This window comes from Stigmatopora nigra, chromosome 21, assembly GCF_051989575.1.
Source record: "Stigmatopora nigra isolate UIUO_SnigA chromosome 21, RoL_Snig_1.1, whole genome shotgun sequence".
Classification (NCBI taxonomy): domain Eukaryota; kingdom Metazoa; phylum Chordata; class Actinopteri; order Syngnathiformes; family Syngnathidae; genus Stigmatopora; species Stigmatopora nigra.
Window position 1 is genome coordinate 9,947,631 of NC_135528.1, and position 5,320 is coordinate 9,952,950.

The following is a 5,320-nucleotide window of genomic DNA, read 5'->3' on the forward strand; positions in this document are numbered from 1 at the left end:
TAAAAGGACGTGAGTACATTCTATCATAATAATTCTAAAGTTGGCTATTTGTATCTCTGTGTTGTACATGCGCCGCAGTTGCAATGTTGCCCGAGTCATGGGCGTGGTAGTTATTGTATTGACGACATGGCGTCCATGTCTAGTCGGCGTTTGGCTTTGAAGTATGGTAATTATCTCCTTGCAATTGATTTTTCTCTCTTTATTGCGTTTAGTGGGACGTTCTTTCGGCTTTAGTAGCATTTTAACTGGTAACCTTTTTTTGGTAGGCGTGATTGATGTCGAATTTGCCGAAGTACAACTGTGAATCTGGATAAAATCTCGCGAGAAACTAAATAGTTCCCGCATTTGAAGGCGGACGCAATGACGTCACTTCCTTTTTTCGCCATGTGACTCGCGAGGAGCACGATGTTAGCGAGCTCCAAATGTTTGTCTGAAGAATTTGGACTGTTCATCCGTAAAAGGACGTGAGTACATTCTATCATAATAACTCTAAAGTTGGCTATTTGTATCTTTGTGTTGTACATGCGCCGCAGTTGCAATGTTACCCAACTCGTCGGCGTAGTAGTTACTGTGTTGACCACATGGCCGCCATGTCTGGTCGGTGTCTGGCTTTCTCCTCGCAATTGATTTTCTCTTTATTTTGTTGTGTTTAGTAGCATTTTAACCTGTAACTTTTTTGATAGGCGTGTTTGACGTCGAAATTGGCGATTCAAATGTTAGCATTCCGGACGTGAGGCTTTTGTTCAAAATGGCGACTATTAAAAAAAGTTCGTTCGTTCCTCTAATCTGCCATTTATTAACAAAGTAACACAGGTCTAGTAGGTTAATATTACTAAAATGTGTTTAACAGTAGTGCTAAAATTATACAGATTTCGAAGGGGGAAGAGAGATATACGGACAGAGAAATGAGGGGGTAATTTATTCCCACCCTCTGAAAAACAAAAGACAGGATATTGGATTGGAAAAAACGTTTTTTTTCTTCTAATTCGACATTTATTTTCAAAGTAACACAACAATAGTAGTTCAATATTACCAAAATGTGTTTACTATGAAGACCCGAATAATAGTAGGCACCAGAATAATAGTAGGCAGTGGAAAATTCCAAAAATAATGAATATTAGTAGTGGTAGTAGTAGTATTCCGGTGCCTACTATTATGAATTCATTTGGAATTTTCCACTCCCGACTATTATTCCAGTGCCTACTATTATTCGGGTCTTCATAGTCAAAGTAGTACTAAAATTATACAGATTTCGAAGGGGGCTGGACGTTAATTGTTTCCCACCCTCTGGGAAAAAACAACAACAAGATATTGGATTGGAAAAATGTTGTATTCTAATCCACCATCTATTGACAATGTAACACAAAACTAGTGGTTTAATGTTATTAAAATGTGTTTTATAGTAGTCCAGATTTTTGAAGGGGGAGAGAGAGAGAGATGGACCCCAACCCACATCAACACGCTCGTTTCAAAACATTTTTTAAATAAACTTGGAAAATAAGTTTCACCTAACCTTACACTAAACATAATTCTAATTGTGTTCTGCATTTTTATATCTTCCTTTTCCCCGGCCGACCGGGTTGGCTGTTTATCCCGCTTCCAACCTGATTTTCACCATCGATGGGCTGTTTGCTTTCATATTTCCTTCAAAATATTCTGAAAATGATGCACACAAATGTCCTCACAATGGTATAACGCACGACCACTTGCCAACGATAAGTAATATATATTCCTCGTAATAGAGATCGCTACGCCATTTGCGCTGAGTGACGGGGGGAAAAACACTGTTCTACACGAAAGAGATGCAGCAAAAAAGACTAGTGCGCTATAATCATAAACGGCTACATGTCTTGCTTTCGCGTATCTCGAAATTGCTCTTGTATCTAGAGATTTTTTGCTCGAAATTTTACTCGTATGTCGAGCTACCACTATATATTGTCAATTTTAAATGATAATATATATTGTTGTGCCTTATATTTTTTTTCAAAGTAAAAAGTACTGCAGCTGTAGTTTGGGAAACACGTTCTCAATCCATACCACTTTACAGGTTCTTCTGGGCGCCAACGCAAGTTGTCTCAAGATGTCGTCTTATGTAAGTTTCTTCTAATTGATTTGACTTTTAATTGACTATAACCCTAACCCTGAAACTAGTTTATTCGTAGGCAAGATTAATGACATAACCCGCAATTGGTCTTGAAACCCAAAATGCCTCCCATACGCTTTGATTTAAAAAGTATTTCCCATTAATATGGTCTCTTCCTGCCATCTTGTGGCTGTTTTGAAAAAGTTCACCATACAATTATTTTCCCGACATAAAACTCAGCCATCCTCTTTGATTTGAAATTTACTTCCCAGTAATATGATCTCTTGCTGCCATCTTGTGGCCGTTTGGACAAAGTGCACCCTGTAATTATTATTTTCCGACCCAAAAACCCTGCAATATTGTCCAGTAATATGGCGCCCCAAAAGAGGTGACCCCCCCCCCCACCCCCCATCACACACACACAGTCGGTCATTAAAAGGCTTTTGGGTTATATGTGATAGATGGCACTTTTTTCCCCATTTTGTCATCCAGAGTGGGACGAGTTGTCGTCAGACGAAGAATCTAAAGAGCGGGACGATTCCCGGTAGGCGTGCCAGGAGGCCGTCTATCCGTCTGTTTTCCAGGGAAGTTGGAACCGACATCTCCCCCCTCCCCACAGGTCCTTTGCCACTTTGGCCAACAAGGTGAACCGAGGCCTGCCTGTCTTCAACAAGGTATTCATCGGGCGCGCCGAGGTCCTCTGGCAGCACGTGGTGAAGCTCCCCGCCCTGGCCGGCCACCTGGCCACCTTCCAAAGTAGCCGGGATCACGGCCATCGCCGGCCTGGCCCTGGCGCCCTTCACCTTTGGGGCCTCGTTCATCGCCACGGCCGGTGGGATCAGATCGGCTTCCGCCAGCATCTCGGACAACGTCAATACCTTCTCCTCCCCCCGACCGCCTCCCTTCTCCTCCCCCCGACCTCCGCCTCTTCCGTCTACACCCCCCTCTCCCTCCTCTTCCCCTTCCCCTCCCTCTCCCTCCTCTTCCCCTCCCTCTCCCTCCTCTTCTTCCTCTTCTTCCTCTTCCTCCTCCTCTTCCTCCTCTTCCTCCTCTTCCTTTCTCTCTCGCTCGCGCTTTCTCGCTCTCTGTTTTTTTCTCTTCGCGCTCGCGCTCTCGCGCACTCTCTTTCTCTCTCTCTCTGTTTTTTTCTCTCTTTCTCTCTCTCGCGCTCGCTTGTTCGCGCTCGTTCGCCCTCTTCTCACGCTCGTTCGCCCTCTTGCGCTCGCTCGTTCGCCCTCTTGCGCTCGCTCGTTCGCCCTCTTGCGCTCGCTCGTTCGCCCTCTTGCGCTCGCTCGTTCGCCCTCTTGCGCTCGCTCGTTCGCCCTCTTGCGCTCGCTCGTTCGCCCTCTTGCGCTCGTTTGCCCTCTTGCTCGCGCTCGTTCGCCCTCTTGCTCGCGCTCGCTCGCTCGCCCTCTTCTCGCTCGCTCGCCCTCTTCTCGCTCGCTCGCCCTCTTCTCGCTCGTTCGCCCTCTTCTCGCGCTCGCTCGCTCGCCCTCTTCTCGCTCGCTCGCCCTCTTCTCGCTCGTTCGCCCTCTTCTCGCGCTCGCTCGTTCGCCTTCTTCTCGCTCGTTCGCCCTCTTTCTCGCGCTCGCTCGTTCGCCCTCTTTCTCGCGTGCGCTCGTTCGTTCGCCCTCTTGCGCTCGCTCGTTCGCCCTCTTGCGCTCGCTCGTTCGCCCTCTTGCGCTCGCTCGTTCGCCCTCTTGCGCTCGCTCGTTCGCCCTCTTGCTCGCGCTCGTTTGCCCTCTTGCTCGCGCTCGTTCGCCCTCTTGCTAGCGCTCGCTCGCCCTCTTCTCGCGCTCGCTCGCTCGCCCTCTTCTTGCTCGTTCGCCCTCTGTCTCGCGCTCGCTCGTTCGCCCTCTGTCTCGCGCTCGCTCGTTCGCCCTCTGTCTCGCGCTCGCTCGTTCGCCCTCTGTCTCGCGCTCGCTCGTTCGCCCTCTGTCTCGCGCTCGCTCGTTCGCCCTCTGTCTCGCGCTCGCTCGTTCGCCCTCTGTCTCGCGCTCGCTCGTTCGCCCTCTGTCTCGCGCTCTCTTGCGCCCTCTGTCTCGCGCCCTCTCAGTCGCCGCCTCTTTCCGTCTCGTCTCACTTACGCCCTTCCTTCCTTTCTTCTTCACAGGATATGGACAGTTTGATGGAGTGGTGGAATACAGGGAAACGTGAGTAATTGAAACTTAAATGTACAAGATGTTATTTTTTTTCCATTTTGGAGCCAGCCAAGGCAAGATTAGAGTCGGTAATTGTCAGATGTTCAGTCAATTTTTAACCGAGAGGGCTTGCCTGCCGGTCTTGTCTGGGACGTTTACCAGACAGTCGGTCATTAAAAGGCTTTTGGTTTATATGTGATAGATGGCACTTTTTTCCCCATTTTGTCATCCAGAGTGGGACGAGTTGTCGTCAGACGAAGAATCTAAAGAGCGGGACGATTCCCGGTAGGCGTGCCAGGAGGCCGTCTATCCGTCTGTTTTCCAGGGAAGTTGGAACCGACATCTCCCCCCTCCCCACAGGGTCTTTTCCACTTTGGCCAACAAGGTGAACCGAGGCCTGCCTGTCTTCAACAAGGTATTCACCGGGGGCGCCGAAGTCCTCTGGCAGCACGTGGTGAAGCTCCACGCCCTGGCCGGCCAGCCGGCCACCTTCCACCAGAAGGCCTCGCTCATCGCCACGGCCGGAGGGGTCAGATCGGCTTTCGCCAGCATCTCGGACAATGTCAATAACATCCAGGAGCGCAATAAGGTGAGCGCTTAGTTTGGATAACACGTTCTTACCCTATACTACTTTACAGTTTCTTCTGCAGACCCTTAATAAATGCCACATCCACTTCTGCAGACCCTTAATGCCACATTTGGACACCAACGCAAGTCGTCTCAAGATATTGTCTCATGTAAGTTTCTTCTAATTAATTCATGTTTTTCTGTTTAGTGTATTCTGGCACTTTTAATTGACTATAACCATAACTCTGAAACTAGTTTATTCGTAGGCCTGATTGATGACATAACCCGCAATTGGTCATGACACCTAAATTGCCTCCCATGCACTTTGATTTAAAATATATTTCCCGGTCATATGGTCTCTATTCCTTCCATCTTGTGGCTGTTTTGAAAAAGTTCACCATACAATTATTTTTTTTCGACCTGAAAACCCTGCAATATTGTCCAGTAATATGGCGCCCCGAGGATAATGTGACCCCCCCCCCCACCTGGACCTGGACACCCACGCCTGGACCTTCATCTCCATCTCCTG

At 48.3% G+C, this 5,320-nt stretch overlaps 1 long non-coding RNA gene across 1 annotated transcript; it reads left to right on the forward strand.

Annotated features, from left to right (window-relative positions):
• Positions 1-374: 374 nt before the first annotated feature.
• On the forward strand, positions 375-3,043 carry LOC144215245 (uncharacterized). Its single transcript, XR_013330372.1, has 4 exons — positions 375-464; positions 2,048-2,092; positions 2,576-2,627; positions 2,703-3,043. It is a non-coding gene; the product is annotated as an uncharacterized LOC144215245 (long non-coding RNA).
• Positions 3,044-5,320: the final 2,277 nt, after the last annotated feature.